We start from the raw sequence: 13385 nt of genomic DNA, 5'->3' as shown, positions 1-13385 counted from the left end.
GGCTTTACCCCCTACCCCCAGGCCAGGGCAAGAACTCAGGTGGGGGCTCATTTCCCCATCATCCCCACCCCCATCTTTAGCATAAGCAGCTCATCACAGACTGAAGGGATTTCCACTCAGTGACAGAATCATGCTCTTGTCTGAATCTACCAGGAAGAAAGACAGATTGCTCTACCCACTCTCAGTCTCCCAGGCCACGGTGCAGAATTTTTGGTTCAGTTCTTCTAGAAAGTTGTGAAGTGGAAATAAGTTTATCTCCAACACACCATGCAAGGGCTGTCTGTATTCTACCCTGACCCCCTGCCCTATGTTAACGACAAGCCCAGCTGGAAGACCATCACGGTGACCATCACCATTGTCACCACCACCACCTTGTATAAACTGAATAGGTTATGGCTTAACTCAAAGGGATATCACTAATGGTGCAATTCTGGATGCCAGATGGGCGAGGCTGTAGGGGGAATGTTGTGGGGGAGGTGGAGCCTTCTCCCGGCTGCTCACACCACAGGGAATGGGCAGCCCGCTACGGCCCTTCCACACCGGGCCACGTGATGGCATGGGAAGAGCACACCTGGCTCTGCCGTGACGAGCTGTGTAACCTTAACTCAGTCACTGAGTGCCCCAGTTTCATGGACTTGAAAAGGCAGGAGAGAATCCTCCATCTCCACAGGGCAGTGCTGTGAGCAGGATAAGCCATGCGGGCTATAGTGCCCAAGAGCTGCCTTGACATAGGTTAATTTGCCGCCTTCCGTCTTCCTCTTTGGACAGTGTCCCGCACCTTCTTGGACGAAGGCTGGGAAAGGAGATGAGCAGTGTCCTATCATGTGGGCCCCTCCACTCACCCTGGCCCCGGCCCCCCAGCCCCCCAGTCCCCAACACTCTCTGACAGGCAGGGCTGAAGTGGGCCTGTGGGCACAGAAGGCTCAGCCCAATTGTACAAGCACAGAGTATTATGATTGCATTGATTTCCATCATAAATCATATTTCCTATCTTCTGCCTCTCTCTCCCACGCGCCCCAAGTTAAGCCTTGGTATTTTCTTTAGCTGCTGCCACTGTCGAGTCTAGAGATGATATTAGGATAATGATGATAAATTTTACCCTGCTGCCAAGCCACTACCTCAGTGTGGGGAGGGGGAGTGTTTGTCCCCTAGATGGATCCCTTTACTACGTCTGCTGGGCGTGGGGAGACTGCTCATCTGAGCTTGGCCGTGATGGTCCTTGCAACCGGACACATAGACACGTGTGTGCCTGTGCGCACAGTCATGTGTGTGCAAGGGCCTGGAGGTCTTCTTCCCGGCGTGTATTCTGTGCAGGCGCACGGTTGTGCTCATACCAGTGAATGAACACATGGCAGCAAGCGAGGGGTTGAGAAGGTGGAGGGGACAAGGTCTGTGCTGAGCCTCCCAAGGCGCAGCCACTCCCGGCCCTGGCCCACGTTTCCTACGAACCCCAGGCTCGGGAGACACAGTCAGCGTCCAGGCTGGGGCAGCCACTCTGACCTCACAAATGCCGCATCTGCTGGGAGGGTGGAGCTGGTCTTCAGCTCTCTGAGCTCTCGGGCTTATGCCCCTGCCAGCGGGGTGGGGCTCAGCACCGCTGAGCGGGGGTCCCTCAAGCGAGTGACAGAGATAGGGGGGCCCCAGGTGCAGCATGACCGCATTTCTCATGGGGCACTGGGCTGTGCTCCACGGGCCGGGGAGTTCCAGAGGAGAATCAAGGGCCAGCCGTAGAGCAGGAAGAGGATTCAGCAGGGAGTGGTCTTGTGGCCGATCATTCATTCATTCCCTGGCTCATTCATTCATGCATCCATTCAACAGGTATTCCCGAGCTGAGTGTCCTCTCCTGTCCCCCATCCCATAGGCCTGAGAATGAGCCCCAGCGGTAAGTGTCCCCCACCTTTTACACCAAGGCCTGCCGGATAGAGATCCTTGGGCAGAGGTCTGTCAGGATTTCTCAGACACAAGATAAGAATATCCATTTGGACTCACATTTAGGGGGGTGTCTGGAAGCTACTTTATAAGAGGAGGTTAGAGCAGGGGTGGGGACATCACTGTCTCCAAAGGGCTAGAAAGCAGTGGGTTGAGAGTATATGGTTTTCACCCCGCTCCGGGAGTCAGCATGTAGCAGGAGCATCTCCTGCTCCAACAAGGGCCCAGGCCACCTGTCTGGTGGGGGTGTGAGTTCCTGCAGATCCCGGGGCTGCCGTCTGTGTGCGTGCTCGGTTGGACCCAACAACCATTTAGGTTCCTTCTGCCTAGGATTGTCTGATGATGACAGAAAATGCTCCGAGGAGCCAGAAAGGCTAAGATTTCCATCACGGCTCTGCCACTTAATGGCTGTGTGACCTTAAGCAGGTTGCTTGACTTTGCTGAGCCTCAGTTTCCTCATCCATAGAAAGGGAAGTGATAACTCCTATGAGTCAGAGTTGTTATGAGTGTTAAATGAGATAGTCACACGGAGCTGCCAACAATGCTTGCCTCCCGGCAGGCACTTCTTTCCTCGTTTCCCTAATGGATTCCCGAGACCACTGGGATCAAGACTTCCTCCGGCAGGAAGTCTGCCCTGATTAATCCCATACCTCTCTGACGGATCTGGGGCTCTCTGCCAGGATGCACACATTCCCTTTGTTTGTGGTCTACTCATAAATGCGTTCTGCAGACTGCACGGTCTGTGGTGCTCAGCGCGTGCACGTGCGTGCGTGGTGTGTGAGACTCTGAGGATGGAGGGATATTTCTCCTCCTCCAGCGCCCTCTACCTAGCCCCCTAGAGCCATCCCTCCTTATTCTGTCCTGAGAAGGCTGTGGCCGTCTTGCACCCATAGAGGAATGTGGACAGTGTGTGCCCACGTGCACTCACCCGGACACAAGATACAGGGGCACATGGTAATAACCTCTCTGCCTCCTCCCAAGTCCTCACTCCCCGCCAGCCGTCCTTGGGGCCCCTCAGAGATGGCAACCTTCTCTGAGTAGTCTTAGCTTGGAAAGCACAAGGGCTGGCCCCCCAACTGGCTCCAGGGGCAGCCTTCACCTCTCATAGAATAACCACCCCCACATTTTGCTTTCTATTGTGGGGAAGTGTCCCTGCCTTACAGGGTTGGGGAAGCCTCCGGGAGGCAGTGCAGAGCAGGAGTGAGGAGTGAGCATCTATGTGGGCCCCTCACTCTTCACTATGCTCACCCCCCATCTCAGACTAGAAACAGTGCCCCCGGGGGCCCCTGTTCCCTTCTCCTAAGAGAGCACAGGCCAGAGTCCAGGAGAGGGAGGCTGGCGTCCCTGCAGCCTGCGCCTGGTCTTGTGAGCCTGGGCAGGTTTACCATTCTGAACCTCAGTGCCTTCATCTGGGAAATATGGGGGGAAGCAATAGCTAGTGTTTGAGCTCCTGTAGGTAAAGATGTGTTGTGAGCCTCATGGGACCAAACCAATGCAAGAGAGTGTGTTTCATTTGACCAATTTCTACCATTCTTATTAGGAAGTCCCTTGGGTTATAATGTGATGGATGATAGGATGGGCCCCAGCATCCTCTCCCCGTGTGGTGCCCAGGGCAGATGCACGTCGGCGAGAGCACGCGCACCAGAGGGGCTTGCCTGGGGAGCCACCCCAGTTCTCACAAGGAGGAGGTCCTGAAACCACGTGAGCAGCAGCTAGACGGGCGAGCCTGAAGCGGCGCAGGAAGACCCCAGGAGAGAAAGGACGGTGTGCTAAAAACAGACCGAGAGCAAGCACAGACCCAGAGAAGGTGCGCGCTGTTATGCCTGTGCTGGCCTAAAACAGTGCTCTCCACCCTTATTTCCCAAACTGTATTTGGTGAAAAGAGGTACAAAGAAGTGTGAATAGGAATGGCTGTGTTTGTGTCCATGTGTAACTGCTGGAGTTTTGCTGCGAGGCCCTGTGTGCATTTGGGTTGGGGCCATTGTGTCATGACCGGCCGTCGATGATTCTGTGTGTGTGAGGACCAGGGATGTCACTTCTGGGTGTGACACCCCAAAGGCTCCAAGAAGCCCGAAACCTCAGAGGGTGCAGTGCTCCAGACAACCACGAGATGGCACCCAGGTGCAGTCTAAGGGTCTGAGCTGTGGGCTTTCTGGCTGGCTTTGTGTTCAGCCTCTAGGCCTGCTCCTGCCCACCCTGGGTAGGGAGCCTGTGTGTATATGGGGGCTCAGGAAGGAACTGCCTGCCTGCCAGGCACCTGCGCATGTACACAGGGTGGCCAGTCTGTGCACATGGCACCTTCCCCCCCCCCCCCCCCGCCATGACCACCTGGGGATGGCCCGCACCACATGCCCTGCAAACCCTGGCTTTCCGGGATTATGTGTAAGGACAAGCTGGTGGGTAGGTGTGTTGAAGCAGACTCCACCCAGCCTCCCCACTCCCCAAATTCTCACCTTTCCCTCTTGCCAGGTGGCGGGTCCCTCCTTCCCACCTTCACCCAGGTTGTTCCCTTTGCCGAGAATGGTCTCTCTCCAACCAAGCTCCTACCTATTCTTCAAAGACTTCAATCTAAGACCCATCTTCTCCTGGAAGTCCACCAGATCGCCCCAGCATCCGCCCATTTCCCCCACCACCCCCTTTGTACTCCTTCTCTGACCACCCACTGCCCAGGACTGTGTGTTGGGCCCACACTGTTTAGCCACTGCCTGCTCCCTATGGCTCATTCCTGAATCTTCCCAAGAGGCTGAGTCCTGCAAAGGCAGGGTGGTGCCCAGGACAGGGCAGGCACTCAGGTAAGAGCCAGATCATTGGGGAGCACATTTCCGACCTCGCCTGCCCCCACAGGGCCCCAGGGAGCAGGTGCCAGGACAGGCTGTAGGACTATACCCTGCAAACAGCCCCTGGGGCAGAGGACAAAGGACTTCCTGGAGACCTGACCAGCTGGGCCTGAGCCCTGGGGTACTGCAGGGCAGAGACAAGGGGCCTGGGGACCACAGTGACTTCTAGGGGGCTGTTTTCAGACCCACTGGTGGGCTACCCAGGGTCCGGGCAGGTATGGCAGTGTGGTACTATTGTAGCAGTTGTCCTCAGGACAAAGCCATCCTTGCGGGGATGGAGACGAGGTGAGGCAGGAGAGTCCTCTCCCTTGGAATTAACAGGAACCACTATCACCATGTGCATCCTCACAGCTTTCTGGAGCCTCCCCTGTGTCCTGCTATCCATGCACTAACCCCGTGTTATCAGCCAGCACAGGGCTCTCCGAGCTCGTGAACCTGAAGACAGGAGCTGTCACCATTCCTGCTTGACAGATGAGGGACACGTGGCTGGAGTGGGGGATGCACGCCGGTGGCCCAGCCAGGGGGGCCCTGAGGGGCCCTGAGGCCTCCTGGATTTCATCCCCAGGGAGGCACACAGGAGTCACGTCCCCCTTTCTGAAGCCACTGAGATGGGAGTGTGCCCTCCCTGATTCCATCTGTCCCCATGGCCCGCTGGAGACCTCTTCCTGTCTGTCCGGAGTCTACACAAGCCCCTGTGGGCAGGATGTTGGACCCAGAGAAGGGGAGAATTCCAGCAAGAAGGTGGAGGGGAGCCATGAAGCCCGAGCCCCTTGGGAGACCCTAAGTGTCTCTGTCTCTGTGGGGCTGGAGTCCCAGGACTGGTGGCACCCCTTCCCCAAATGGGCACTGCAAGAAAACAAGGAGGCTGTTTTAATTGTTCTGCAAAAGCTCCTAAGGGGAGATAAAGTCGGGGGTAGGGGGCAGGAGAGAGATGAAGTCGAGAGAGAGAAGGCTGAGAGGGACAAAGCAAGAGGGAGAGGGAGATGCCAGGGAGCCAAGGACAGAGCGCAGGGTGGAACCTGAGAGAACGGGTTTGACCTGGAGGGCCGGCCACAGCCCGGCTCTCTGGGAACCTGGTGGGGGCAGCGAGGTGGCGGGCCTGGGCTCTCCTGAGGGATGGCTGCGCGTGGCAGATACTCCACCAATGTTTAAATTAACCAAGTGCTTGGGCCTGGGGGATGAGGGGGCTCTTTGCTCTGGGGAGTGGCGGCCTGGGGGAATCTCTAGGAGGACCCCCTCCGGAAGGGCTGGCTCCTGGGAAGCTGAAGGGGAGGAAATTGTGTGGTGCCCCCCCCCCCCCCCCCCCCCCCGCCCCCGCCAGCCCTGCAAGCACCTGCCTTTGTGGCAGGCATCCTGCTGCTCCAGGCTAAAGGATTAAATGGAAAGAGGACCTAAGGAGGCTGGGGACCGCTGAGACAGAAATGCAGGTGGCCCACCCTGAGGCCCCTTGCACCTCTCTGGCACCTGGGGACCCACGCTTACCGCCACTCACCCAGCTACCTTCCTAAGTGCCAAGGTGGCTGAAGATGGGCTCTGCCACCCCCAGCACGTGCCTGACCAGTGCACCCCCAGGAGTTCTGTCCCAGTTCCTGGAGTGGCAGCTGGGCAGGTTACACACATTTAATTACTAGTAATTAAAAAACTGATTACTCCAAATGGTGCCTTCCTGGGGAGAGACATGCTGTGCCTGTCCTCCTGGCCTACCCTGGAGGCCACCTCTGGGGCGTGGAGTGGGGATGTCCCACAGGCGCCTCTTATGTATGGTGGGGGACAAGGGGCTCCCCTCCAGTCCAGAACAGCGCCCACCTTCTCCAGCTGGCCCGCCCAGTGCCTGATATCACACCATGACCACATCACCCTATCGGATGAGTCACAGGCCCCCTTCTTCAGCTTCCCTTCTGAGCGCACACCCGTTTGGAAGGTGACATGCCCCGAACATGGTAAGTCAGAAGGAAAGCACCTCTGTAGGGAGGCCCAGGGAAGACGGGGCTCTGGGCCCCTAGGGAGGAGGCAGAGGAACCCAGAGTGAAAAACAGGTGTGCCAGAGCAGCCAATTTCGTAACTGGCAACCTGGGATTGACTAGCTGGGGTCATCATGGGACTGAGTTTCAGGGAGCACCTGTGGTGTGCCAGGTATGGGTGGCCCTGCCCTGATGGACTGTCCAGCCCAGGACTGGGGGTGGATGTCGTGGATCCAAGCAAACTGTGTATGAACGATGCCAGGCCGTGAAAGGCTTGCAGAGGTGGGGACAGAGAGAACGGTGTGTGTGCAGGGGGTTGCCCAGTTGAGTTAGGGCAGTGGGAGAAGGCCTCTCTGGGGTGTGACACTGAGGGTATGCTCAGGGAGCCAGGGAGCAGGGGAAGATGGGGAAGGCCCTTGGCACAATGGGAACTGCTTGGGCAAAGGCCCTGGGGTGGGCGTGAGGTGGGGTTGGCGTGGCGGGGGCAGGAGTGAGGAGTTTCAGGAAGGCTGGGGTGGCTGTGGGAGGTGCAGAGCGGGCTTGGGCTGGGCTGGGGAAGGGTCCCAGGACCCCACCCCAGTGAGTCCTTATTACAGCAGCCCTGGGGAGTCACGGATGGGTTTTAAGAGGCAGCACCTGGCCCGAGCTGTGAGGACCCAGTGGAGGGAAGGCGGGGAGAGGGTGAAGGGTGATGGGAGCGGTGTGCGGGGTGGTGAGAGGTAGTCTGGAGATGGAGGGGTTCCACGAGGTGGGGCAACCGCAGCATGAGGCTCTGAAGGAGATCTCAGGGGCTCTCCAGGCTGCCTGCCCAATGCCGGGGGCTGCACAGAAAGCTGCAGGCTTTGAGGCATCTCAGGGAAGAGAAGGGGGAGCTCCCAGACACTAGGGTATGCACCAGACTCTCCAAATCTCCCTGCTACCCCACCCTCCCTGGCCAAGTGGGCTGGTGACAGTGGCCACGCAGAGAAGATTTATCCCTGGCCTCACATGGAAGATGCTGATGCACTGCTGTGCTCATCAATCAGGCGGCCGCGATGCCAATTATTCATTTATTAATAAGGGGTTTGCAAGAACCTCCCCTCCCTGCGTCAGCCTTGCTGTGCCCGACCATGCGCTTTTATCCTGGAAAGAGTCCTGGCGTGAATCTCCCTGCCCCCTCCACCTCAAGGTGGGACCCCTCGCCCCCAGAAAGGACCGAGGCAGCTGCATACCCTGTGCTGGAGGTTTCTCCCTGGCCCTGCCCATCCTCACTCTCAGCCGAGCACCGTCTCGGTGGGTTCTTCACCCCTACAGCTGTCCTCCACCCGCCTGGGCTCCCTGCCTCCACGGGGAGAGGAGGTCCAACAAGGAAGTGTGAGGAGCCAACAGCCTGGTGTCACTGAGGACCTGAGGGTGTGTGGGTGCAGGGGTCCGGGTCCGGCTCCGGGGCGGGGTGGGGGAAGAGGAGCCAGCAGGGCCCGGGAGCAGACCGGAGGGCTTCTTGGAGGGAGAAGGAGGGCAGGGAGCAGAGTTTGGTCTGTTCACTGAGGCCTCTGGCCTGCAGGGCAGCAGTAGGTGTTGGTCTTGAGTCCTTAGATCAGGGTTCAGGCCAGGTGGGGGCCTCCCCGAGAGCCCCCTTTGTCCCTTCTTCCAGCTGATTCTAATGCCCTGACTCAGACAGGGGCCAATTGGGTGGATCAGGGGTGCCCAGGAGAGAGGCTGACATCCTGGCTTGGGTGCCCAAGGTTGGCCGCTGGGCTTCTGCCCCAGCCTGGCCTCCAGGCCTCCCGCCCATCCCTACCGCCTGACCCCGTGCCCCGGGTCCCTGGGTCCTTCCTCTACCTCCGTCTCCCTCTACCTTTGGCTCCCCTTTCTCTCCTTCTCTGAACAGCTGAGCAGCAAGGGCACGGAAATCAGTTGCCATATGCCCCCCCGTTAGGCTGTTTCCTCATCTGCTATCCAGGGCCGAGCCACCTTCCCCTGGGCAAGGAAACACTCAGATGAGCCCACACACGACGAGCCCCCTGAAAATCGTCAAAAATTGTCCCGTCCCGGATCCCTGCCGGCTCACCCTGGCTTCTCTATATCCCGCCTTCTTTCCCCCCACTGAGCCCCTGCTCAGGCTCCCTAGGGGTGCGCCCTCCCAGGTGTGAAGGCCACGGGCCATGGCAGGCCCGTCTGGCTCCATCATCTCCCCCCAAGTCCTGGGGTCACAGGGCCCAGGCTGCATCCCCCCTTCCCCACCCGCCTGCGTCTGCAGCTTACGGGCTGGACCAAGGCCTTCAGAAGTCCCGGGCAAAATTCCCTGCTCCTCGCCTTGGCCTTTGGGAACTCTCTCAGCAGACAAAACCATCTAGGGTCATTCCTCATCTTCCTCTTTCTTCATTCCTTTCCCCCCCTCCCTTTGCTTTCCTTCTTCAAGGAAGCTTTACCATCACACCCCTACTGAGGTAAGGCCCAGCACACCCCCCCCCCGCAGTGGGAAGAGAGGGGGGCAGTCTCGGGGCTGCCTGGCATCCGTGTAACTGTCCCAGCGGAGAACCGGGTGGGGCTGGGGGGCGCACTGCGGGAAACCCGCCCCTGCCAGGCTCGCCTTGCGGACCAGTGCACCTCTCCTGCGGCCGGCACAGCAAGGAAGTAAGGTGGTGTGAAGCGTCTGTGGCACGTGAAGAGAGCCTGGAGAAGAGCCCTGCATCGTCGTGGGGTTACGAGAAGCTGGACCGAGATGCTAGGCATGGGCAGAAGGTAACACGCTTCAGGGAAACCAAGTCAGAAAACTCGGGACAACAAGTGGGGTCTGCACTGCTTGATTTCCTGAGATGAGTCTTGCCCTCCGTTCCCAAACCTGAGTCAAGGAAAGGGACTGTCCCATCCCTCCTCTGGGGGTCTGTGTAGGATCTAACAGGAGCAGGATCAAGGTGGTGGAGAAACCAGGTCAAGGTCAGAGGGCCCAGGTGGCCTGTCAGTGCGGAGATGGGGCTGCCTGTGGGGCTGGGTCCTTTCTATGGCAGGTTTATGGGGGAAGGAGGCAAGCAACAGAGGACCCATGGCTTAGACTGAAGCAGGAGAGATTAGAGGCTTAAGGAGGAATTCCTCTTTTATCCAGAGATGTACCCTTTCCCTCCACAAGCACGTTTCGACCACGAACGTGGACCAGCCACTGTGTATGTAAACACCAAGCATGAACTTGGAATAAGACAGGCCCTGCCTGTAAATGAATAATGCAGACAGGGCCGCTAAGGCCAAGACCCAGGCTTGGGCCGGGCCCATCCGGGCCATGAAGCAGCAAGTGACCAAGGACCTGCTTGAGGGCGGCTGGGACGGTTGATTCCTGAAGGACACACGGCAGTTTGCCAGGAGTGCAGGGCTGGGAAGAGCATTTGGGCAGAGGGACAGCAGGTGTCGAGGCTCAGAGACAGGAAACCGTGTGAGAGTGTGTGTGTGTGTGTGTGTGTGTGTGTGTGTGGAGGGTGGGAGGCTGCCCAGAGATCACATCCCAAGAGTGCGGGAGGGAGGAAGAGGGATGGGGGACGGGGGGGGTGGGGAGAACAAGCAGGGACCGGGTGGAGGCAACCCTGGGTGTGGAGGCCAGGTGAGAGGATCCGTCACTGTGAGTGGACTTGTTTTTCCCAGGACCACTCTGGCAGCCTCCAGGAGGCAGGGAGCTGCCCGGGCAAGGTGGCCTAGAAAGGTCCTGATGTCAGGTGGTGGCAGTGGGATTTAAGAGAGGGACATGCCAGAGGCTGTGCTGGGAGCAAGAACAGAGAGAATTCAATGTCCAGGTCAGTGGATGAGTGCTGTTGGCAAACAGGGCCAGGCCCAGGCCGGGGGTGGACACCTGTGCCGCCCCCTACCGCCCCAGACAGATTCGGACATGCAGACGAGCTTCCTGCAGCCACACTGCCAGACGGGTAAGGTCGTCCATGTGACCATGACTTGACCATTCCAGGAAATTCTCAGAAAGACAAAGTTACAAGTGACCATATTGTCTGTCACAGGCACTTCCTGAACATCCGTGTTTCTGAACAAGAAACCACTTGAGCTCACCTCCTTGGGACCTCAGGTCACTCACCTGCGCAGACCTGCTTGCCTGCAAATGGCTGTTCCTTCATCCTCACCTGCTCAAAACGCTCACCTTGCTGTGTCCACCAGTTCCAGACCATCCCACCTGAAGCCTAACCAGGGCTGGCACCTTGATTACACTTTAGCCAACCTTGGTGTCTGTCCTTGCTGGGCCTTGTTGCCCACTTTTCGCAAGAAATTTGTCAACTCGGTTTACAGAGAATCCTTCCCCTTGATACCTGATCACCCTGGCCTGCCTGCAGCAGGACTCCTGTCAAGTCCATTCAGCCAGAATGTTCCCTGACCCCTGACATCTCCTCTTAGGAATTTTCCATCCACTGCCCCTAGCCATGCTCCCTGGCTGTAAATCCTCACTTGCCCATACTGTATTTGGAACTGAGCCCAGCTCTATACTAAGGTTTCTCTTCTCCTATTTGCAATGGCGACTGAATAAAATCCGTCTTAACCACTTTACTTACTGTCCAGCTTTGGTTTTATCTTGACAACCCTGCCCAGTCTCAGTTGGGTCCCCACATTGCAAGACCCACCTTCAACCATACCCACAATCCTCTAAATACCTCCCCATTTTGAGACATCACTGAGCCCTCCAAGATGGCGGTCACTAGCTCTTACTGAGATAGACAATGGACTTGGCCTTGTTTGAGCAGTGGATTATTTTGCTGATCTTTTCAGGGAGACAGGCTGAAATCAGATGGCCTTTCCAATGTTGTTTTCTCTCTCAAAGTCTAGAAGTTTCGAAACGTCTGGTTCTGGGCTTGTAAGCTGCTCTCTCACCCAAGATCATAGGATTCTGGGAACCCAGTCCCAAGACTCATGGTGTGTCTGACCTGAGTTCTGAGGGTCACCAACAGGAAGAAGGATGAATCAGGTTCCCCCACCTCCCAGCAGGGCAGCAGTCTTTGATGTCCTCACCATCTCCTCCAGGGAGACGCCACCCAGAGGGCTTCTCCATACTGCCTTGAAGGTGACCCACATCTCCCTGTGGTCACATTCTTACCCATTTCCCCCCTTTTCTTTCAAGGTTTTATTTTTGGCCAGGTAATTAGCCTAGCTCTTCTCATTAATATTATATTTAAAAAAGAAAAGGTGAGGGCCGGGGAGAAAAAGGGCTGGGAGAGAGGGGCTTGCATGTGCCAGTAACTGTCTTGACAGCCAGAGATCCCGGCGCAATGACAATCTACTTTAAGTGGCCCAATTAGCATAAGAAACGGCTCACCAAAAGTTCTGAAGGCATCGTGTTGATTAATGCAATTTATCTTGCAAACCAGCGGCAGACAGCTGAATTGCTGCTAATGATTATTATATACATTTATACACATTATGTACATGCAGCCTCCTCTCCAAGGAACTGTGCCTCTCCCCTCTCCACCTGTCCGCACCCCCAGCCCAGAAGATCCCTGCACAGGCTCCACCTGCCCCAAACCCGTTCAGGTTGCCAACTGGTTGCCTGTGTCCTCAACTGCGGTCCACTGGTTGCCAGAATGGGTTGCCTTTGCTATGAAGAGGCTGGTTTTACCCTGAGATTGAGCTGGTGTCCAGAAAAAAAAAAAAAAAATGCTTTCCAGAATAATTTTCATGGCTCAGGTGAAGCTCCAGGTGGCCACGGGAGCTGACAGCAGATAAAGTCAGGACAGTAAAGACTGTGTAGACGTACAAGGTTCTAGAAGCTCAGCCATAGCCACAGTTTAAAAAAAAGTGGGGGGTGCAGGTTGGGGTGCCTGGCTGGCTCAGTTGGTAGAGCATGAGACTTTTGATCTCGGGGTCACGAGTTGGAGCCCCACGTTGGGCAAAAATAAATAGAAATAAAAAATAAATAAATAAGGGGTATGTGCAGTGTGACGCTGGCAGCACCCTTCTCTACTCGGTCTCAAACACCGTGTTAGCCTCTAAGCCATGCGGGTACACCAGACACCACAGTCCCGGCACCTACAAGGGCGGGCCGGGCCGGGCAAGACCTCCTAAGTGAGGCACGGAGCAGAGTGACCATGATGGCCACTGGTTCTGCGTGTTCATCTCCTGCCAGCACCGTCCTCAGAGCTTAACACACACCACCCCAACCGCCCTCCACGTCACCTCCTCCCTCGTCTACAGAAAAGAAATGCATCTGCTCTGGAGCCCAGGTGGCCTGGCCCCAGATCCACTGTGCCCTTAGTCACTGTTCTTAGCAGCCAAATTCAAGTCAGGAGGTTGGATCAGCGGTGGGGCTCAGGTGGTGGAAAGCTGCCACTTTTGGGGGGGGTGGAGGCCCAGGCAGGAAGGGATCCCTGAAGGAGGTGCAGAACCAGGACTGAGGGGAGGCACCCAGGGATTTAGGAAAAAAGAGGCTGAGGCGCAGAGGTGGGACCGGGCAGGACCACACCACCGGGGCAGCGCTGTGCGGGGAGCTGAGTGTACACGAATATGTCAGAGGTGACCCTTTCTTAAGAGGCTGAGGGACTGGGGTAAGCTCGATTGGGCATCTGGTTTTGCAGGGAGAGTAACAATTCCCCAAGAGGACCAGATTGAACAATGCCAGGACCAGCGGTGGAGCAATCAGGCTGGCTCCTGGGGAAAGAAGGATCCGAGATGTGGGGAAGGGTGTGAGTGGGGCAGTGGA

The 13385-nt window shown here is 57.1% G+C and overlaps 1 protein-coding gene and 1 non-coding gene across 35 annotated transcripts in view; one reads left to right on the top strand and one right to left on the bottom strand.

Annotated features, from left to right (window-relative positions):
* Positions 1-13385, bottom strand: part of CELF4 (CUGBP Elav-like family member 4) — a 296354-nt gene that overhangs the window by 87228 nt on the left and 195741 nt on the right. The window lies entirely within an intron of this gene.
* Positions 12506-12578, top strand: TRNAK-UUU (transfer RNA lysine (anticodon UUU)). Its single transcript has one exon. It is a non-coding gene; the product is annotated as a tRNA-Lys (tRNA).

The sequence above is a fragment of the Callorhinus ursinus genome, unplaced genomic scaffold, assembly GCF_003265705.2.
Source record: "Callorhinus ursinus isolate GAN/ISIS: 27379988/994484 unplaced genomic scaffold, GSC_fseal_2.0 scaffold11, whole genome shotgun sequence".
Lineage (NCBI taxonomy): Eukaryota > Metazoa > Chordata > Mammalia > Carnivora > Otariidae > Callorhinus > Callorhinus ursinus.
The sequence above is the reverse complement of the archived record's forward strand: the minus strand, read 5'-3'. Positions and strand labels throughout refer to the sequence as shown.